The 23754-nt window shown below is 50.7% G+C and overlaps 1 long non-coding RNA gene across 1 annotated transcript; it reads left to right on the top strand.

The window, feature by feature from the left end:
* Positions 1 to 1347: 1347 nt before the first annotated feature.
* On the top strand, positions 1348 to 22448 carry LOC141277519 (uncharacterized). Its single transcript, XR_012329029.1, has 2 exons — positions 1348 to 2209; positions 2298 to 22448. It is a non-coding gene; the product is annotated as an uncharacterized lncRNA (long non-coding RNA).
* The last annotated feature ends 1306 nt before the right edge of the window (positions 22449 to 23754 follow it).

Here is a 23754-nt window from a genome sequence, read left to right as displayed (position 1 = left end):
TGTTGTGAGGCTCTTCCGGCCTGCCTCACTCCCAGCCCCTTGGTGATGTGGGTCCTCTGGTTTGAGACCACATGTGCTGGGTCCCTCACGTTTCGATGGTGTGGCCCCAGTGGTGTGAGGACACTCTTGCCTGGTTCCCATCCCCTTGGTGATGTGGGCCCTCTGGTGAGAGTCTGATCCTTGCTGGGTTCCTCACCCTTCTGTGAGGTGAGCCCTCTGCTGTGAGGTCACGCCTGCCTGGCTGGCACTCATCGCCTCGGCTCCGTGGCCACTCTGGTGGCAGTTGGAGCCTGCTGGGAGCCTCCTCCCCTCGGTGATTGGGGCGCTCTGGCGTCAGGCCCTAACTGCTGGGCTCCCCATATATACTGATGTGCGCCCAGTGGTGCGAGGTAACTGCTGCCATGTTCCCATCCCCATGTGGATGTGGGCCTTTTGCTCTGAGGTCCCAAATGCTGGTTTGCTCACCGTTCATGATGTGGGCCCTCTGGTGTGAGTTCACTCCGGCCTGGATCTCATAGCCTCGGTCCTCTGGGCCGCCTGCTGGGAGGTTCTAACTGCTGGATTCCTCACACTTTTTATTCTATGGGCCCTCTGTTATGAGGCTACTCCTGCCTGCCTCACTCTCAGGCCCGTCGTGATGTGGGTCCTCTTGTTTGAGGCCACATGTGCTGGGATCCTCACCTTTCGAAGGTATGGCCCCACTGGAGTGAGGACACTCCTGCCTGGTTCCCGTCCCCGAGGTGATTTGGCCCCTCTGGTGAGAGTCTGATCCTGCCTAGTTTCCTCACCCTTCTGTGAGGTGGGCCCTCTGATGTGAGGTCACTCCTACCTGGCTGGCACACGTCGCGTCGCCTTGGTGAGGTGGGCTCTCTGGTGGCAATTGGAGACTGCTGGGAGCCTACTCCCGTCGGTGCTGAGGGCCCACTGGCGTCAGGCCCTAACTGCTGGGCTCACCACATTTTCTGAGGTGCGCCCAGTGGTGCGAGGACACTCCTGCCAGGGTCCCATCCCCATGGGTATATGGGCGTTCTGCTCTGAGGTCCCAACGGTTGGCTTGCTCACACTATCATGGTGTGGGGCTCTCTGGTCGGAGTGAACTTAAATCAGGGAGCCCACACCATGGAACTGTGAGCAACCCAGCCGTTGGGACCTCAGAGTAGAAGGCCCACAGCTCCAGGAGGATGGGAACCTGCAAGGAGTGTCCTGGCATCACTGGCTGCACATCAGAAAACGTGGGGAGCCCAGCAGTTAGGGTCTTAAGCCATAGGGACCTCATCAACCAGGGGAGGAGGCGCCCAGCGGGCTCCAACTGCCACGCGAGGGCCCACGTCGCCAAGGCGACGTGTGCGAGCCAGGCAGGAGTGACCTCACATCAGGGGGCCCACCTCACAGAAGTCTGAGGGACCCAGCCAGGATCAGACTCTCACCAGAGGGCCCACATCACGAAGGGGATGGGAACCAGGCAGGAGTGTCCTCACACCAGTGTGGCCACATCATCGAAAGGTGAGGCACCCAGCACGTGTGGCCTCAAACCGGAGAACCCACATCACCAACGGGCTGGGACTGAGGCAGGCAAGAGTAGCCTCACAACAGAGGGCCCACAGAATAAAAAATGTGAGGAATCCAGGAGCTGGACCCTCCCCCAACAGGCGGCCCAGGGCCACGAGGCTATGGGATCAAGGCCGGAGTGAACTCACACGAGAGGGCCCACACCATGGAACCGTGAGCAACCCAGCCGTTGGGACCTCAGAGCAGAAGGCCCACATCCCCCTGAGGATGGGAACCTGGCAGGAGTGTCCTCGCACCACTGGGCGCACAGCAGAAAATATGGGGAGCCCAGGACTTAGGGCCTGACGCCAGAGGGCCCTGATCACCCAGGGGAGGAGGCTCCCAGCAGGCTCCAACTGCGACCAGAGGGCCCACGTCGCCAAGGCGACGAGTGCCAGCCAGGCAGGAGTGACCTCACAGCAGAGGGCCCACCTCACAGAACGCTGAGGGACCCAGGCAGGATCAGACGCTCACCGAAAGGCCCCCATTACCAAGGGGATGGGAAGCAGGCAGGAGTGTTCTCAAACCAGCGGGGCCACACCATCGAAAGGTGAGGAACCCAGCACATATGGCCTCAAACCAGAGGACCCACATCACCAAGGGGCTGGGAGTGAGGCACGCAGGAGTAGCCTCACACCAGAGGGCCCATAGAATAAAACAGGTGAGGACTCCAGCATTTGGAATCTCCCAGCATGTGGCCCACAGCACCAAATCTATGGGATCCTGGTCTGAGTGATGTCACACCACAGGTTCCACTTCATGAAACGGTGAGCTACGCAGCAACTGGGACCTCAGAGCAGAAGGCCCACATCCCCTTGGGGATGGGAACCTGCCACGAGTGTCCTCGAACCACTGGGCGCACATCAGAAAACGTGGGGGGAGCCCAGCAGTTAGGGTCTGACGACACAGGGCCCTCATCGCCGAGGGGAGGAGGCTCCCGGCAGGCTCCAACTAACACCAGAGGGCCCACGTCGCCAAGGCGACGTGTGCCAGCCAGGCAGGAGTGGCCACAAAGCAGAGGGCCCACCTCACGGAAGGGTGAGGAACCCAGCAAGGATCAGACTCTCACCAGAGGGCTCACATCACCAAGGGGATGGAAAACAGGCAGCAGTGGCCTCACACCAGTGGGGCCACATCACCGAAGGGTGAGGAACCCAGCACATGTGGCGACCAACCTGAGGACCCAAATCACGACGGGGCTGGGAGTGAAGCAGGCAGGAGTAACCTCACAAGAGAGGGCCCATAGAATACGTAAGGCGAGGAATCCAGCAGTTGGAAGAAGCTCCCAGCAAGCGACCCGGAGCACCGAGGCTATCGGGCCCAGGCCGGAGTGAACTCACACCAGAGAGCTCACATCATGAAACTGTGAGCAACCCAGCAGTTGGGACCTCAGAGCAGAAGGCCCACATCCCCATGGGTATGGAAACCTGGCAGGAGTGTACTCGCAGCACTGGGCGCACCTCAGAAAATGTGGGGAGCCCAGCAGTTAGGTCCTGAAGCCAGAGGCCCCTCATCACCGAGGGGAGGAGGCACCCAGCAGGCTCCAGCTGCCAACAGAGGGCCCACGTCGCCAAGGTGACGTGTTCCAGCCAGGCAGGGGTGACCTCACAGAAGAGGGCCCACCTCACAGAACGCTGAGGGACCCAGGCAAGATAAGACTCTCGCCAGAGGGCCCACATCACCAAGGGGATGGGAACCAGGCAGGAGTGTCCTCACACCAGTGGGGCCACGTCAACGAAAGACGCGGAACCCAGCACACGTGGACTCAAATCAGAGAACGCACATCACGAAGGGGCTTGGAGTGAGGAAGGCAGGAGGAGCCTCACAACAGAGGGCCCACAGAATAAAAACGCTGAGGAATCCATCAGTTGGCACCTCCCAGCACGCGGCCCAGGGCACGGAGGCTACGGGGTCCAGGCCGGAATGAACTCACACCCGAGGGCCCACATCGTGAAACTGTGAGCCACCCAGCAGATGGGACGTCAGAGCCGAAGGCCCACATCCCCGTGGGGATGGGAACCTGGCAGGAGTGTCCTCGCACCACTAGGCGCACATCAGAAAATGTGGGGAGGCCAGCAGTTAGGGCATGACGCCAGAGGGCCCTCATCACCCAGGGGAGGAGGCGCCCAGCAGGCTCTCACTGTCACCAGAGGGCCCTCGTCGCCAAGATGAAGTGTGCCAGCCAGGCAGGAGTGACCTCACAGCACAGGGCCAACCACACAGAAGGTTAGGGAACCCAGCCAGGATTACATTCTCACCAGAGGACCCACATCAACAAGGGTATGGCAACCAGGCAGGAGTGTACTCACACCAGTGGGGCCACATCATCGAAAGGTGAGGAACCCAGCACACGTGGCGTCAAACCAGAGGACCCACATCACCGAGGGGCTGGGAGTGTGGCCGGCAGGAGTAGACTCACAACAGAGGGACCGTAGATTTAAAAAGGTGAGGAATCCAGCAGATCGAACCTCCTAGCAGGCGGCCCAGGGAACCGAGTCTACGGGATCCAGACCGGAGTGAACTCACACCAGAGTGCCCACATCATGAACCTGTGAGTAACTCAGCCGCTGGGACCTCAGACCAGACGGCCCACATCCCCACGGGAACGGGAACCTGGCAGGACTGTCCTCGAACCACTGGGGGCACATTCAGAAAATGCGGAGAGACCAGCAGTTAGGGCCTGACGCGAGAGGGCCCTCATCACCGAGGGGAGGAGGCCCCCGGCAGGCTCCAACTGCCACCAGAGGGCCCACGTCGCCAAGGCGAAGTGTGCCAGCCAGGCAGGAGTGACCTCACAGCAGAGGGCCCACCTCACAGAAGGGTGAGGAACGCAGCCAGGATCAGACTCCCACCAGAGGGCCCACATCACCAAGGGGATGGGAACCAGGCAGGAGTGTCCTCACACCAGTGGGGCCACACCATCGAAAGGTGAGGAACCCAGCACACGTGGACTCAAACCTGAGGACCCACATCACCGAGGGGCTCTGAGTGAGGCATGCTGGAGAAATCTCACAGCTCAGGGCCCATAGAATAAAAAAGGTGAGGAATCTAGCAGTTGGCACCTCCCAGCAGGTGGCCCAGAGCACCGAGGCTACGGGATTCAGGCCGCAGTGAACTCACACCAGAGGGCCCACATCATGGAACTGAGCAACCCAGACTTTGGGACCTCAGAGCAGAAGGCCCACGTCCCCAAGGGGACGGGAAGCTGGCAGGAGTGTCCTCGCACCACTGGGCGCACATCAGAAAATGTGGGGAGCCCATCAGTTAGGACCGGACGACAGAGGGCCCTCATCTCCGAGGGTAAGAGGCTCCCGGCAGGCTCCACCTGCCAACAGACGGCCCACGTCGCCAAGGTGACGTGTGCCAAGCAGGCAGGAATGACCTCCCAGCAGAGGGTCCAACTTACAGAAGGGTGAGGGACCCAGCCAGGATCAGACTCTCACCAGAGGGCCCACGTGACCAAGGGGATGGGAAGCTGGCAGGCGTGTCCTCACGCCAGTGGGGCCACATCATCGAAATGTAAGAAACCCAGCACATGTGGCCTCAATCCAGAGGACCCACATCACCAAGGGGCTGGGAGTGGGGCAGGCAGGAGCAGCCTCACAACAGAGGGCCCATAGAATAAAAAAGGTGAGGAATCCAGCAGTTGGAACCTCCCATCAGGCGGCCAGGAACACAGAGGCCATGGGATCCTGGTCGGAGCGAACTTACATCAGAGAGCCCACACCATGGAACTGTGAGCAACCCAGCCGCTGGGACCTCAGAGCAGAAGGCCCACATCCCCAGCAGGATGGGAACCTGGCAGGAGTGTCCTGGCATCACTGGCTGCACATCAGAAAACGTGGGGAGCCCAGCAGTTAGGGTCTTAAGCCATAGGGACCTCATCAACCAGGGGAGGAGGCGCCCAGCGGGCTCCAACTGCCACGCGAGGGCCCACGTCGCCAAGACGACGTGTGCGAGCCAGGCAGGAGTGACCTCACATCAGGGGGCCCACCTCACAGAAGTCTGAGGGACCCAGCCAGGATCAGACTCTCACCAGAGGGCCCACATCACGAAGGGGATGGGAACCAGGCAGGAGTGTCCTCACACCAGTGTGGCCACATCATCGAAAGGTGAGGCACCCAGCACGTGTGGCCTCAAACCGGAGAACCCACATCACCAACGGGCTGGGACTGAGGCAGGCAAGAGTAGCCTCACAACAGAGGGCCCACAGAATAAAAAATGTGAGGAATCCAGGAGCTGGACCCTCCCCCAACAGGCGGCCCAGGGCCACGAGGCTATGGGATCAAGGCCGGAGTGAACTCACACAAGAGGGCCCACACCATGGAACCGTGAGCAACCCAGCCGTTGGGACCTCAGAGCAGAAGGCCCACATCCCCCTGAGGATGGGAACCTGGCAGGAGTGTCCTCGCACCACTGGGCGCACAGCAGAAAATATGGGGAGCCCAGGACTTAGGGCCTGACGCCACAGGGCCCTGATCACCCAGGGGAGGAGGCTCCCAGCAGGCTCCAACTGCGACCAGAGGGCCCACGTCGCCAAGGCGACGAGTGCCAGCCAGGCAGGAGTGACCTCACAGCAGAGGGCCCACCTCACAGAACGCTGAGGGACCCAGGCAGGATCAGACGCTCACCGAAAGGCCCCCATTACCAAGGGGATGGGAAGCAGGCAGGAGTGTTCTCAAACCAGCGGGGCCACACCATCGAAAGGTGAGGAACCCAGCACATATGGCCTCAAACCAGAGGACCCACATCACCAAGGGACTGGGAGTGAGGCACGCAGGAGTAGCCTCACACCAGAGGGCCCATAGAATAAAACAGGTGAGGACTCCAGCATTTGGAATCTCCCAGCATGTGGCCCACAGCACCAAATCTATGGGATCCTGGTCTGAGTGATGTCACACCACAGGTTCCACTTCATGAAACGGTGAGCTACGCAGCAACTGGGACCTCAGAGCAGAAGGCCCACATCCCCTTGGGGATGGGAACCTGCCACGAGTGTCCTCGAACCACTGGGCGCACATCAGAAAACGTGGGGGGAGCCCAGCAGTTAGGGTCTGACGACACAGGGCCCTCATCGCCGAGGGGAGGAGGCTCCCGGCAGGCTCCAACTAACACCAGAGGGCCCACGTCGCCAAGGCGACGTGTGCCAGCCAGGCAGGAGTGGCCACAAAGCAGAGGGCCCACCTCACGGAAGGGTGAGGAACCCAGCAAGGATCAGACTCTCACCAGAGGGCCCACATCACCAAGGGGATGGAAAACAGGCAGCAGTGGCCTCACACCAGTGGGGCCACATCACCGAAGGGTGAGGAACCCAGCACATGTGGCGACCAACCTGAGGACCCAAATCACGACGGGGCTGGGAGTGAAGCAGGCAGGAGTAACCTCACAAGAGAGGGCCCATAGAATACGTAAGGCGAGGAATCCAGCAGTTGGAAGAAGCTCCCAGCAAGCGACCCGGAGCACCGAGGCTATCGGGCCCAGGCCGGAGTGAACTCACACCAGAGAGCTCACATCATGAAACTGTGAGCAACCCAGCAGTTGGGACCTCAGAGCAGAAGGCCCACATCCCCATGGGTATGGAAACCTGGCAGGAGTGTACTCGCAGCACTGGGCACACCTCAGAAAATGTGGGGAGCCCAGCAGTTAGGTCCTGAAGCCAGAGGCCCCTCATCACCGAGGGGAGGAGGCACCCAGCAGGCTCCAGCTGCCAACAGAGGGCCCACGTCGCCAAGGTGACGTGTTCCAGCCAGGCAGGGGTGACCTCACAGAAGAGGGCCCACCTCACAGAACGCTGAGGGACCCAGGCAAGATAAGACTCTCGCCAGAGGGCCCACATCACCAAGGGGATGGGAACCAGGCAGGAGTGTCCTCACACCAGTGGGGCCACGTCAACGAAAGACGCGGAACCCAGCACACGTGGACTCAAATCAGAGAACGCACATCACGAAGGGGCTTGGAGTGAGGAAGGCAGGAGGAGCCTCACAACAGAGGGCCCACAGAATAAAAACGCTGAGGAATCCATCAGTTGGCACCTCCCAGCACGCGGCCCAGGGCACGGAGGCTACGGGGTCCAGGCCGGAATGAACTCACACCCGAGGGCCCACATCGTGAAACTGTGAGCCACCCAGCAGATGGGACGTCAGAGCCGAAGGCCCACATCCCCGTGGGGATGGGAACCTGGCAGGAGTGTCCTCGCACCACTAGGCGCACATCAGAAAATGTGGGGAGGCCAGCAGTTAGGGCATGACGCCAGAGGGCCCTCATCACCCAGGGGAGGAGGCGCCCAGCAGGCTCTCACTGTCACCAGAGGGCCCTCGTCGCCAAGATGAAGTGTGCCAGCCAGGCAGGAGTGACCTCACAGCACAGGGCCAACCACACAGAAGGTTAGGGAACCCAGCCAGGATTACATTCTCACCAGAGGACCCACATCAACAAGGGTATGGCAACCAGGCAGGAGTGTACTCACACCAGTGGGGCCACATCATCGAAAGGTGAGGAACCCAGCACACGTGGCGTCAAACCAGAGGACCCACATCACCGAGGGGCTGGGAGTGTGGCCGGCAGGAGTAGACTCACAACAGAGGGACCGTAGATTTAAAAAGGTGAGGAATCCAGCAGATCGAACCTCCTAGCAGGCGGCCCAGGGAACCGAGTCTACGGGATCCAGACCGGAGTGAACTCACACCAGAGTGCCCACATCATGAACCTGTGAGTAACTCAGCCGCTGGGACCTCAGACCAGACGGCCCACATCCCCACGGGAACGGGAACCTGGCAGGACTGTCCTCGAACCACTGGGGGCACATTCAGAAAATGCGGAGAGACCAGCAGTTAGGGCCTGACGCGAGAGGGCCCTCATCACCGAGGGGAGGAGGCCCCCGGCAGGCTCCAACTGCCACCAGAGGGCCCACGTCGCCAAGGCGAAGTGTGCCAGCCAGGCAGGAGTGACCTCACAGCAGAGGGCCCACCTCACAGAAGGGTGAGGAACGCAGCCAGGATCAGACTCCCACCAGAGGGCCCACATCACCAAGGGGATGGGAACCAGGCAGGAGTGTCCTCACACCAGTGGGGCCACACCATCGAAAGGTGAGGAACCCAGCACACGTGGACTCAAACCTGAGGACCCACATCACCGAGGGGCTCTGAGTGAGGCATGCTGGAGAAATCTCACAGCTCAGGGCCCATAGAATAAAAAAGGTGAGGAATCTAGCAGTTGGCACCTCCCAGCAGGTGGCCCAGAGCACCGAGGCTACGGGATTCAGGCCGCAGTGAACTCACACCAGAGGGCCCACATCATGGAACTGAACAACCCAGACTTTGGAACCTCAGAGCAGAAGGCCCACATCCCCATGGGGATGGGAACCTGGCAGGAGTGTACTCGCACCAATGGGGCCACATCCACATCATCGAAAGATGAGGAACCCAGCTCATGTGGCCTCAAACCAGAGGACCCACATCACCAAGGGGCTGGGAGTGAGGCAGGCAGGTGGAGCCTAACAACAGAGGGCCCACGGAATAAAAAGGTGAGGAATCCAGCAGTTGGAACCCCCAGCATGCGGCCCGGAGCACCGAGGCTATGGGATCCAGGCAGGAGTGAACTCACACCAGAGGGCCCCACACCATGAAAGTGTGAGCAAGCCAGCCGTTGAGACCTCAGAGCAGAAGGCCCACATCCCCATGGGGATGGGAACCTGGCAGGGGTGTCATCGCACCACTCAGCAGCCATCAGGAAATGTTCGGGAGCCCAGCAGTTAGGGCAACAGTCTTTCCTCTTATACTAACTGATGCCGTTATGATGTGCCTAACTCAGGCCCTGAATTTAGTTCCAAGGCCGAGACACTGTCCCTAACTGAGGCCTAGATGCTCTTCCTAAATCTGGCCCAGAACTGTCCCTCACTAAAGCCCTAACACTACTTCTAACTCAGGCCCTGACACGGTACCTAAAAGAGGCCCACATGCTAGTCCTAACGCAGGCCCTGACACTGTGTCTAACTAAGGCCCTGCTGCTGTCAATATCTAAAGTCCTGACATTATCCTGAGCTAATATCCTGACCCATGTCTTTCCAAGGTCCTGAAACTCTCCAAAAGTAAGCCCTGACGCTGTACCTAAGGGAGGACCTGAGGCTGTCCCTATCAGAGGCCCTGAGAAGTTCTTTAATGAAGACCCTAATGCTGATACTACAGAGGCCATTATACTACTCCTAAGTCATGCCCTGACACTGTCCCTCACTCAGGCTCTAAACATAGGCCTCACTTAGACCCTGCTGCCATACCTTAGTTAGGCTCTGACGCTGTCCCTCCATCAAGCCCTGACACTGGTCCTGATTAAGCTCCTCACACTGGTCCTAACTAAGGCCCTGATGCTCTCAATCACTAAGGTCTTCACGCTATCCCTGGCTCATTTACTGACACTATCCCTGGCCTGGAACCTGACTCTGTCCCGAGATAATTTCCTGTACCTTATCCTCACTGAAACGCTTATGTTCTCCCTAACAGAGGCCCAGACTAGTCCTAACTAAGGCCCTGACACTGTCTCTAACTGTGGCCCGGAATCTGTCCCTAATATAGGCCCTGCTGCCGGCAAAAATTAAATTCCGGACACTATCCTGAGTTAATAAACTGACACATTTCTAACCAAGGTCCAGTCACTGTCCCTAATAAAGCTCTGTCGCTGTCCCTGTGTGAAGTCCTGAGGCTGTACCTAACTCAGAACCTGATCATGTCTTTAATAAAGACCCTATTGCTGACCCAACAAAGTGCTGATGCAGCTCCTACATCGTGCCCTGACAGTGTCCCCAGCTAAGGGCCTGATGCTAGGCCTCACTCAGGCCCTGTGACTCTCCTTAAGCCAGGCTCTGACGCTGTCCCTACCTGAAGCCCTGATACTAGTCCTAATTAAGGCCCTGATACTCTCAGTGACTAAGGTCTTGACACTACGCCTAGGTCATTTCCTGACACGATCCCTATACTTTACCCTAAGCCTGTTCCTTGCAACTGTCCTGCCTCTTATGCTAACTGAAGCCGTTTTGCTCTGCCTAACTCAGCCTCTGAATTCAGTCCCAAGACCGTGACACCGTCCCTAACTGAGGCCTAGATGTTCTTCCTAAATGTGGCCCAGAACTGTCCCTCACTCAAGCTCTAACACTATTCCTAACTCAGGCCCTGACACGGTACCTAACAGAGGCCGAGATGCTAGTCCTAATTGAGGCCCTGACACTGTGTCTAGCTAAGGCCCTGCTGCCATCAGTATCTAAAGTCTTGACATTATCCTGAGCTAATATCCTGACCCATGTCTTTCCAAGGTCCTGAAAATCTCCCAAAGTAAGCCCTCACAGTGTCCCTAAGGGAGGCCCTGAGGATGTCCCTATCAGAGGCCCTGAGAATGTCTTTAACGAAGACCCTAATGCTGATCCTACAGAGGCCCTTATATTACTCCTAAGTCACACCCTGACACTGTCCCTCACTCAGGCCCTAAAGATAGGCCTCACTTAGGCCCTGTTGCCATACCTTAGTTAGGCTCTTATGCTATCCGTACATCAAGCCCTGACACTGGTCCTGATTAAGGCCCTGACACTGGTCCTAACTAAGGCCCTGATGCTCTCAATAACTAAAGTCTTCACGCTATCCCAGCTCATTTCCTGACACTATCCCTAGCCTGGAACCTGACTCTCTCCCGAGCTAATTTCCTGCCTCTTATCCTCACAGCAGCCCTAATGCTCTCCGTTATTAGGGCCCAGACTTGTCCTAACTAGGGCCCTGCCACTGTTTCTAACTATGGCCCGGAAACTGTCCCTAATATAGGTCCTACTGCCGGCAATAACTAAAATTCGGACACTATCCTGAGTTCAGAATCGGACCCATTTCTAACCAAGGTCCTGACACTATCCCTAAGAAAGCCCTGTCTCTGTCCCTAAGTGAAGGACTGAGGCTGTGCCTAACTTAGGCCCTGAAGCTATCCCTAACTCAGGCCTTGAAGCTGTGACCATCTCAGGCCATGATCATGTCTTTAACTAAGACCCTGTTGCTGACCCAACAAAGGCCCTGATGCAGCTCCTACATCGTGCCCTGACAGTGTCCCCAGCTAAGGGTGTGACTCTAGCCCTCACTCAGTCCCTGTGGCTGTAAGTCAGGCTCTCACGCTGTCCTTACCTGAAGCCCTGACACTGGTTCTAATTAAGGCCCTGATACTCTCAGTGACTAAGGTTTTGACAGTATCCCTAGGGCATTTCCTGACACGATCCCTAAACTTTACCCTAAGCCTGTCCGGAGCAACTCTTCTGCCTCTTATGCTAACTGAAGCCCTGATGCTGTGAATACCTCAGGCCCTGAATTTAGTCCCAAGGCCATGACACTGTCCCTAACTAAGGCCTAGATGCTCATCCTAAATCAGCACCTGATACTGTCCATAACTATGACCCTAACACTCTTGCTAACACAGACCCTGACACGGTACCTAACAGAGACCCAGATGGTAGTCCTATCTAAGGCCTTGACACTGTCCCTAACTAAGGCCCTGCTGCCGTCAATATTTAAAGTCCTGACAGTATCCTGAGCTTATTATATCCTGGCCCATGTTTTATTAAGGTCCTGAAACTGTCCCAAAGTAAGCCTTGACGCTGTCCCTACATGAGGCTGTGAGGCTGTCTCTCACAGAGGCCCTGAGAATGTCTTTAACAAACCCCTTAAGCTGTTCCTACCAAGGCCCTTATGCTGCTCCTAAGTCATGCCCTGACACTGTCCCCAGCTAAGGCACTGACTCTAGGCCTCACTCAGTCCTTGTCACTCTCATAAGTCAGGATCTGACGCTGTCCCTACCTGAAGCCCTGACACTGGTTCTAAATTAGGCACTGATGCTCTAAGTAGCTATGGTTTTGACACTATCCCTACGTCATTTCCTGACGCTATTCCTAGACCTTAACCGAACCTTGTCTTTAGCTAATGTCGAGTCTCTTATGCTAACTAAATCCCTGATGCTGTCCCTAACTAAGACCCTGAATTTAGTCCCGAGCCCGTGAGCCTGTCTCTAACTGAGGCCTGGAGGCTGTCCTTATCAAAAGCCCTCAACTTATCTTTAACTGAGGCCCTGACACTCTCCGTAATTAAGGACTGAGGCTGTCTCTAAGGCCCTGAGTCTGTCTTCAACTACTGGCCTCACTCTTTCCCTAACAAGGGTCCCGAAACATTCCCTAACTAAGACCCTGACACGGTCCCTAATAACTTGAGCTGTCCCTCATTAATGCCCTGATGCGGCCCATAAATGATGTACTGAAGATGGCACGAAGTTCCAGACGATGTCACTAATGACCCGAAATGTCTCTTACTAAGGCCCTCAAATTACCTCTAACTGAGGCCCTAAAGATGTCCATAACTAAGGCCCTGACACTATCTCGAACTAAGACCCTCAAGTTATCTTTAACTGAGGCCATGACAGTGTCCCTAACAAAGAACCTGACACTGTCTCTAACTAAGGTCCTGAGTCGGTCTTTACCTAACGGCCTCACTCTTTCCCCAACTACTCCCTGACGCTGCCCCTACCCAAGGCCCTGATGGTGTGCCTAATTGCCTGAGCTGTCTTTCACTAATACCCTGACCCTGTCCATAACTAATGCCCTGATGATGTCCCTAACGAACAGCCTGAAGTGTCTCTTACTAAGGCCCTCAAGTTTTTCTCTGAGGCCCTGACACTCTCCCTAATTAAGGCCTTGACACTGTCTGTAAGTAATGGCCTGATGCAGCTGCTACCTGAGATGCTGATGCTCTCACTGAGACCTTGACGTCTCTACCTGAGAAGCTGACACTGTAACTAATTTTCTGGCTTTTTCCTTAACTAACATCCTAATTTTGTCCCTAAATAACGCCCTGACACTGGTCCTAACTATGGCCCTGATGCTGGCCCTATCTAAGGCCCCAACGATGTCCCTAATAGACTTAGATGTCCCTCACTGTTGGCCTGACCCTGTCCCTCACCAAGGCCCTGACCCTCTTCCTAACTAACCTGTGATGATTTCTCTACCTGAGGCACTGTCACTGTCTATAATAACAGCCGACTCTTTCCCTAACACACTGATGCTGTCCCTAATAGCCTCATGTATCTCTCAATAACGCCCTGATCCTGTCCATAACTAAGGCCCTGAATATGTCCCTAAGTATGTCTCTGATGCTGTCCTTAACTAAGGCCCTGATACTCTCTCTACGTAAGACACTGACACAATCTATAATAATGGCCTGTTTCCCTAACTAATACCCTGATGTTATCGCTAATTGAGGCCCTGAAGATGTCCCTAATACCCTTAGGTGTTCCTCTGTGTCACCCTGATCCTGTCCATAGCTAAGGCCCTGAATATGTCCCTAGGTAAGTCTCTGACGCTGTCCCTAACTAAGGCGCTGATGCTGTCTCTACCTCAGAATCTGAAATTCTAATGTCCTGACTCTCCCTAACTAACATCCTGATGCTGCCCCTAAGTGAGGCCCTGACACTCTTCTTCACTAAGGACTTGCTGCTGTCCCTACCTAAAACCCTGACACCGTCTGTAACTAATGACCTGACTCCCTAACTAACACCCTAGTTTGGGCCCTAACTAACGCCCTGACACTGGTTCTAATTATGGCCATAATGCTGGTTCTAAGGCCCTGAAGATATCCCTAAGTAACAGCCTGAACTGTGTCTAACGAAGGCTCTCACGTTATCTCTAAGTGAAGCACTGACACTGTCCCTAACTTAGGCCCTTATAGTCTAAGCTGTCACTAAATAATGCCCTGATCCTGTCCATAAGTAAGGTCCTGAATATGTCCCTAAGTGCATCTCTGACGATGTCCTTAACAGCCTGAACTCTCTTCAGGTTATCTCTGAGGCTCTGACACTGGCCCTTCCTAAGGCCTCACCCCAGGGTTGTCCAAGGCTGCTGGGCGGTTTTCTCTTGTCCGCATCTCTAGCCAGCTGCCTGCCATCGGCCACTCTAAGATTCTGCGATACAGTGGTCCCACGTGGGATGTGCCTGTGTAGGCTCACCACCGGGAGGAGAGTCATGGCCACTCCGCCTTCCAGGGGACTGCGGCTCAGGGTAGGAGCCTCACAGCCAGTGTCTGGACACAGGGTTCTGTGTCCTTGTTTGTTGTAAATCCCTTGGAGTTACCTCTAACATTTTTGAATGGATATCGCCCCCTCTGCATATTTATAATATGAATTATTTACCACATTAAAATCCAGGAATGACATTCTTAGAACGAGCAGGAGAACACTGGATGCCCCCCCGCAATGATCTATTACTTGGAGGATTTAAAATTCTAATGAGAAAACACTCACTCTCCTCACCCTCCTGGGCGTCAGCACAAGGCGGGAATCAGCTGCATCCTTTATTTCTCTCTCTGATTTTCCAGAACCTTTCCTTCCAGGAGAGATCACTGGGCTCCTTGGGAGCTGTGAGTGGTGGCTGTCAGGTAAATCTGAGACTGAAAAGCAAGAGAAAGACAGACAGAGGAGGAGATGAGAATTGGTGACGGGGAGAAGCAGGGGCGTCCACGTTCAATCGCAGGCTGAGAGTCTGGGTTAGTCTCCAGCGAAGCTAAGGACCACCAGGGTCTGGCCCCACTGGCCTTGTCACCTGGTGTGGGGACTGGGGACAGCCAACCCCCCATGGCCACTCTCAGAGAAATCAGGGAGGTGGGAGGGCACCCCTGAGAGCCAGATTGAAAATGGTCATGCTGTGAAATAATAAGATGCCCTTTCAGAAAAGTGAAGACTGTTCTCTTGGTTCTCAGAGACTTGCAAATACTCTGTGTCCTTCTGGAGGCATGCCGAAGCCTTCAGCCTTTGAGGGCAGTAATGGGAGTGCATCTGGGCTCAAAACCATCCAGCACTCACTCCCTGAGGGTGCTGAGGATGACCCGTGTCCACCCCTCGGGTGCTGTGGGGCCTGAAATCCCCTGATCACCAAGGACGGGAGGGGCCACACAGACACTCCCCTGGACCACCGGGGGCTTGGCTGCTGGGCTACAGTCCTTTATCAGATACATGGTTTGCAAACATCTTGGGCCATTTTGGATGGTGGATTATCTTATTCCTTGCTCCTTTTATACACAACTGTTTTTCATCTTGAGGAAGTCCAATTCATCTATTTTGTCTTTTGTTGCTTGTGCTTTTGGTAGATCTAAGAAATCATGACCAAATCCAAGGTCATGAAGACTTACTCTCATGTTTTCTTCTAGGAGTTTTCTAATTTTGGTTCTTGCGTCTAGGCCTTTGGTCCATTTTGCATCTAGGCCTTTGGTTGATTTTGTATATGAGGTGGGGGGAGGTAAGGGTCCAACTTTACTCTTCTGCATGTGGGTATCCAGTTGTTCCAGAACCTGTGCTCACTGTTTGGGAGAAAATACCTGCAAATGACGTGACCAACAAGGGCTTAATTCTAAAATATACAAACAGCTCATACAACTCAAAAGAGAAAAAAATCAAAAAATAGGCAGAATTTTAGAAGGTCTAAATAGACATTTCTCCAAGGACATACAGATGGCCAAGAGGCACGTGAAAAGATGCTCCACATCGCTAATTATTAGAGAACGCAAATCAAAACTACAGTGAGTTATCACCCCGTAGTGGTCAGAATGGCCATCATTAAAATGTCTAGAAATAAATGCTGGAAGGGGTGTGGAGAAAAGGGAACCCTCCTACACTACTGGTGGGAATGTAAATTGATGCAGCCGCTATGGAAAACAGTATGGAGGTTCCTCAAAAACTAAAAATAGAATTACCATATGAACCAGCAATCTCACTCCTGGGCACACATCCAGACAAAACTATAATTCGAAAAGATACGTGCACCCCAGCATTCACAGCAGCACTCTTCACAATAGCCAAGACATGGAAGCAACCTGAATGTCCCTCAACAGATGAATGGATGTTGAAGATGTGGTACATATATACAATGGAATACTACTCAGCCATAAAACAGAATGAAATAATGCCATCTGCAGCTACATGGATGGACCTAGAGATTATCATACAAAGTGAAGTCAGTCAGACAGAGAACAACAAATACCATATGATATCACTTATATGTGGATTATAAAATGAGACCCAAATGAACCTATCTACAGAACAAAAACACACTCACGAATATAGAAAACAGACTTGTGGTTGTCAAGGTGAAGACAGCAGAGAGGGATGGATCGGGAGTTTGGGATTAGTAGATGAAAACTATTAATATTTTGAATGGATAGACAAGGTCTTCCTGCACAACACAGGGAACTGTATTCAATACCCTGTAATTAACCATAATGCAAAGGAATATGAAAAATATGTATGTTTGTATATATGAATCACTTTGCTGTACAGTAGAAATTAACACAACAGTGTAGGTCAACTACACTTTAATATCAATTAGTTTGAAGGCACTTTTATAAATTAGGTCTTATTTCTCTTGTCCTTTCATCCTGGGACAAATGTATAACAGAAACTAACCTGGATTACTCTGGGATGAACTCGTATCACAGAGAACTTTAATTGTTGAACAAACCGTGAATATGAGTTACACCATGGGATGTCCTGACCCAATATGAAGTTTGTAAACCTTGTATCAAGCCTGCAGAATCTACTAAATTTGGGAATTCAAACTGAAATGAAGCCACCTATCCCATGACTTCTCCACAACTAGTTATACAACATCAATTGGAAACCATATACAATCAAATGAATGTAGACAAACAACTATAGCCTTTTTTGGCCTTTTAAATGAAGACGGTATTTAAGGTGATGTCTTGGGCCGTTTCAGGGTGTTACTCAATTTCCTGGGTATCTGCCATGCACACAGGAGGTACACATGTTAGTTAACTGGTTTATGCAACTATATGAAGGTAGTTAATACCACAAAACTGTATACGTAAAGTGAATTAAATGCTAAAGTTGTGTTTTGTATTTTTAATGACAATGAAAAAAGTGCAGCGCTGATATTTGTTATAAAAATGAACATTAAAAACATTCTTAATGAAAAAAGTCATACAGGAAAGGCCACCTAGATCCCATACTCATCTTGTCTGCTTCAAATCCATCAAGGTTGTCCAAAGGAGGGAGAAACTCAGTAATGGTTCCAGAAAAAGAAAACTGGATCAGGATGGATAAAGACATTTTCATACAGTTGGGAGAGTAGGTGAAAGTTGAAGTGGGGCTGAGTATTAAATTATAATGTGGACATCAGGATTTCTTCATTTAGGGGTTATGTGCTGGTTCCTTGGGCAAAACACACTGTGCATTTTGTGTGAAGTGGCAAACGTGAGTACTTTTTGCCATTATTGCAACTTTTCGGTACATTTTAAATTACTGGAAAGTAAATTACTTTTCTAGACAACCATATCAGTACCATGCCAGAAAATCAGATAAGATGGACATCAAATTTTGTTATAGAGGCTAAGACTTACCCAGACCACGTTCAATCAAAGTTGTGATACTTATTTTCCTTGTCGGAGTCCGCATGGTATGAAGAGGCACCGTGGGAAGAGTATATTAGTAGCTACCATCTCTTGGGTCCTGTGGATTACCTGGGGTGCAGTAGAAACTGTGAGATTTTAGTATTGCAATTTTTCACATTACTTCAAAAAATATGCTAAAAAATAAATTCAGTAAAGTTGCAAAATATGGATCAATATACACAAATCAGTTTTGTTTCTACACACTAACAATGAACCACCAGCAAGAAAAGTTAAGAAAACAATCCCATTTACAATTCCATTGAAAAGAACGAGCTATTTAGCAATAAATTTAACCAAGGACATGAAAGACCTATACTCAGAAAACTATAAAGCATTGATAAAGAAACTGAAGACACAATAGAAAACAATACTCCATGCTCATGCATCAGAAAACATTACTATTATTAAAATGTTTGGGATGGGGGAAGATGGTGGAAAAGGAAGACGCGGAGATCACCTTCCTCCCCACAGATACACCAGAAATACATCTACACGTGGAACAACTGATACAGAACACCTACTGAACGCTGACAGAAGACCTCAGACCTCCCAAAAGGCAAGAAACTCCCCATGTACCTGGGTAAGACAAAAATAAATAAATAAACAGAGACAAAAGAATAGGGATGGGCCCTGCACCAGTGGGAGGGAGCTGTGAAGGAGGAAAGGTTTCCACACATTAGGAAGCCCCTTCGCGGGTGGAGACTGTGTGTGGTGGAGGGGTAAAGCTTCAGTGCTGCGGAGGAGAGTGCAGCCACAGGGGTGCAGAAGGCAAAGCGGAGAGATTCCCGCACAGAGGATTGGTGCCGACCGGCACTCACCAGCCCGATAGGCTTGTCTGCTCCCCGGCCTGGGCGGGCGGGGCTGGGAGCGGAGGCTCGGGCTTCAATCGGAGCGCAGGGAGACGACTGGGGTTGGCAGCGTGAACACAGCCTGCAGAGGACTAGTGTACCACGGCTACTCGGGAGTCCGGGGAAAACTCTGGACCTGCCGAAGAGGCAAGAGACGTTTTCTTCGCTCTTTGTTTCCTGGTGCGCGAGGAGAGGGGATTCAGAGTGCTGCTTAAAGGAGCTCCAGAGACGGGTGCGAGCCGCGGCTAAGAGCGCGGACCACAGAGACGGGCATGAGACGCTAAGGCTGCTGCTGCCACCACCAAGAAGCCTGTGTGCGAGCACAGGTCACTATCCACACCCCCCTTCCGGGGAGCCTGTGCAGCCCGCCACTGCCAGGGTCCTGGGATCCAGGGACAACTTCCCCGGGAGAACGCACGGCTCTCCTCAGGCTGGTGCAGCGTCATGGCAGCCTCTGTCGCCGCAGGCCCGCCCCGCACTCCGTGCCCCTCTCTCCCCCACGGCCTGAGTGAACCTAGCCCCCCAATCAGTGGCTCCTTTAACCCCGTCCTGTCTGAGCGAAGAACAGACGCCCTCCAGCGACCTACATGCACAGGCAGGCCAAATCCAAACTGAGCCCCGGGAGCTGTGCGAACAAAGAAGAGAAAGGGAGATCTCTCCCAGCAGCCTCAGAAGCAGCTGAGTAAAGCTCCACGATCAACTTGATGTACCCTGCATCTGTGGAATACCTGAATACACAACGAATCATCCCAAATTGAGGAGGTGGAATTTGAGAGCAAGATTTATGATTTTTTCCCCTTTTCCTCTTTTTGTGTGTATGTGTATGCTTCTGTGTGAGATTTTGTCTGTATAGCTTTGCTTTCACCATTTCTCCCAGGGTTCTATCTGTCCTTTTTGTTTGTTTGTTTTTTCTACTTTCTCAAAAATTTATTCTTATAATTATTTTTTATTTTAATAACTTTATTTTATTTTACCCTGATTTATTTTATTTTCTATTGTCCTCTTTCCTTCTTTCTTTCTTTCCACTTTTTCTCCCTTTTATTCTGAGCCGTGTGGATGAAAGGCTCTTGGTGCTGCAGCCAGGAGTCAGTGCTGTGCCTCTGAGGTGAGAGAGCCAACTTCAGGACACTGGTCCACAAGAGACCTCCCAGCTCCATGTAATATCAAATGGCGAAAATCTCCCAGAGATCTCCATCTCAACACCAACACCCAGCTTCACTCAACGACCAGCAAGCTACAGTGCTGGACACCCTATGCTAAATAACTAGCAAGACAGGAACACAACCCTGCCCATTAGCAGAGAGGCTGCCTAAAATCATAATAAGTCCACAGACACTCCAAAACACACCACCAGACGTGGACCTGCCCACCAGAAAGACAAGATCCAGCCTCATCCACCACAACACAGGCACTAGTCCCCTCCACCAGGAAGCCTACACAACCCACTGAACCAACTTTAGCCACTGGGGACAGACACCAAAAACAACGGGAACTACGAACCTGCAGCCTGCAAAATGGAGACCACAAACACAGTAAGATAAGCAAAATGAGAAGACAGAAAAACACACAGCAGATGAAGGAGCAAGATAAAAACCCACCAGACCTAACAAATGAAGAGGAAATAGGCAGTCTACCTGAAAAAGAATTCAGAATAATGATAGTAAAGATGATCCAAACTCTTGGAAACAGAATAGAGAAAATGCAAGAAACATTTAACAAGGACCTAGAAGAACTAAAGAGGAAACAAGCAACGATGAACAACACAATAAATGAAATTAAAAATACTCTAGATGGGATCAGTAGCAGAATAAATGAGGCAGAAGAACGGATAAGTGACCTGGAAGATAAAATAGTGGAAATAACTACTGAAGAGCAGAATAAAGAAAAAAAGAATGAAAAGAACTGAGGACAGTCTCAGAGACCTCTGGGACAACATTAAACGCACCAATATTTGAATTATAGGGGTTCCAGAAGAAGAAGAGAAAAAAGAAAGGGACTGAGAAAATATTTGAAGAGATTATAGGTGAAAACTTCCCTAATATGGGAAAGGAAAGAGTTAATCAAGTCCAGGAAGCACAGAGAGTCCCATACAGGATAAATCCAAGGAGAAACACGCCAAGGCACATATTAATCAAACTGTCAAAAATTAAATACAAAGAAAACATATTAAAAGCAGCAAGGGAAAAACAACAAATAACACACAAGGGAATCCCCATAAGGTTAACAGCTGATCTTTCAGCAGAAACTCTGCAAGCCAGAAGGGACTGGCAGAACATATTTAAAGTGATGAAGGAGAAAAAATTACAACCAAGATTACTCTACCCAGCAAGGATCTCATTCAGATTTGATGGAGAAATTAAAACCTTTACAGACAAGCAAAAGCAGAGAGAGTTCAGCACCACCAAACCAGCTTTACAGAAAATGCTAAAGGATCCTCTCTAGACAAGAAACACAAGAGAAGGAAAAGACCTATAATAACAAACCCAAATCAATTAAGAAAATGGGAATAGGAACATACATATCGATAATTACCTTAAATGTAAATGGATTAAATGCTCCCACCAAAAGCCACAGACTGGCTGAATGGATACAAAAACAAGACCCATATATATGTTGTCTACAAGACACCCACTTCAGACCTAGAGACACATACAGACAGAAAGTGAGGGGATGGAAAAAGATATTCCATGCAAATGGAAACCAAAAGAAAGCTGGAGTAGCAATTCTCATATCAGACAAAATAGACTTTAAAATAAAGACTAGTACAAGAGACAAAGAAGGACCTACATAATGATCAAGGGATCAATCCAAGAAGAAGATATAACAATTGTAAATATTTATGCACCCAACATAGGAGCACCTCAATACATAAGGCAAATACTGACAGCCATAAAAGGGGAAATCGACAGTAACACATTCATAGTAGGGGACTTTAACACCCCACTTTCACCACTGAACAGATCATCCAAAATGAAAATAAATAAGGAAACACAAGCTTTAAATGATACATTAAACAAGATGGACCTAACTGATATTTATAGGACATTCCATCCTAAAACAACAGAATACACATTTCTCTCAAGTGCTCATGGAACATTCTCCAGGATAGATCGTATCTTGGGTCACAAATCAAGCCTCGGTAAATTTAAGAAAATTGAAATTGTATCAAGTATCTTTTCTGACCACAACGCTCTGAGACTAGATATCAATCAGAGGAAAAGATCTGTAAAAAATAAAAACACATGGAGACTAAACAATACACTACTTAATAATGAAGTGATCACTGAGGAAATCAAAGAGGAAATCAAAAAATACCTAGAAACAAATGACAGTGGAGACACGATGACCCAAAATCTATGGGATGCAGCAAAAGCAGTTCTAAGAGGGAAGTTTATAGCAATACAATCCTACCTTAAGAAACAGGAAACATCTCGAATAAACAACCTAACCTTGCACCTAAAGCAATTAGAGAAAGAAGAACAAAAAAAAAAAAACCCCAAAGTTAGCAGAAGGAAAGAAATCATAAAGATCAGATCAGAAATAAATGAAAAAGAAATGAAGGAAACAATAGCAAAGATCAATAAAACTAAAAGCTGGTTCTTTGAGAAGATAAACAAAATTGATAAACCATTAGCCAGACTCATCAAGAAAATGAGGGAGAAGACTCAAATCAATAGAATTAGAAATGAAAAAGGAGAAGTAACAACTGACACTGCAGAAATACAAAAGATCATGAGAGATTACTACAAGCAACTCTATGCCAATAAAATGGACAATCTGAAAGAAATAGACAAATTATTAGAAATGCACAACCTGCCAAGACAGAATCAGGAAGAAATAGAAAATATGAACAGACCAATCACAAGCACTGAAAGTGAAACTGTGATTAAAAATCTTCTAAGAAACAAAAGCCAGGGACCAGATGGCTTCACAGGCGAATTCTATCAAACATTTAGAGAAGAGCTAACACCTACCCTTCTCAAACTCTTCCAAAATATAGCAGAGGGAGGAACACTCCCAAACTCATTCTACGAGGCCACCATAACCCTGATACCAAAACCAGACAAGGATGTCACAAAGAAAGAAAACTACAGGCCAATATCACTGATGAACATAGATGTAAAAATCTTCAACAAAATACTAGCAAACAGAATCCAACAGCACATTAAAAGGATCCTACACCATGATCAAGTGGGGTTTATTCCAGGAATGCAAGGATTCTTCAATATACGCAAATCAATCAATGTGATACACCATATTAACAAACTGAAGGAGAAAAACCATATGGTCATCTCAATAGATGCAGAGAAAGCTTTTGACCAAATTAAACACCCATTTATGATTAAAACCCTCCAGAAAGTAGGCATAGAGGGAACTTTCCTCAACATAATAAAGGCCATATATGACAAACCCACAGCCAACGTCTTCCTCAATGGTGAAAAACTGAAAGCACTTCCACTAAGATCAGGAACAAGACAAGGTTGCCCACTCTCACCACTCTTACTCAACATAGTTCTGGAAGTTTTAGCCACAGCAATCAGAGAAGAAAAATAAATGAAAGGAATCCAAATCAGAAAAGAAGTAAAGCTGTCACTGTTTGCAAATGACATGACACTATACACAGAGAATCCTAAAGATGCTACCAGAAAACCACTAGAGCTAATCAATGAATTTGGTAAAGCAGTAGGATACAAAATTAATGCACAGAAGTCTCTGGCATTCCTACACACTAATGATGAAAACATCTGAAAGTAAAATCAAGAAAACACTCCCATTTACCATTGCAACAAAAAGAATAAAATATCTAGGAATAAACCTACCTAAGGAGACAAAAGACCTGTATGCAGAAAATTATAAGACACTGATGAAAGAAATTAAGGATGATACAAAGAGATGGA

Source organism: Tursiops truncatus, chromosome 21 (assembly GCF_011762595.2).
Source record: "Tursiops truncatus isolate mTurTru1 chromosome 21, mTurTru1.mat.Y, whole genome shotgun sequence".
Lineage (NCBI taxonomy): Eukaryota > Metazoa > Chordata > Mammalia > Artiodactyla > Delphinidae > Tursiops > Tursiops truncatus.
This window is presented reverse-complemented; position numbering and strand designations above follow the sequence as displayed.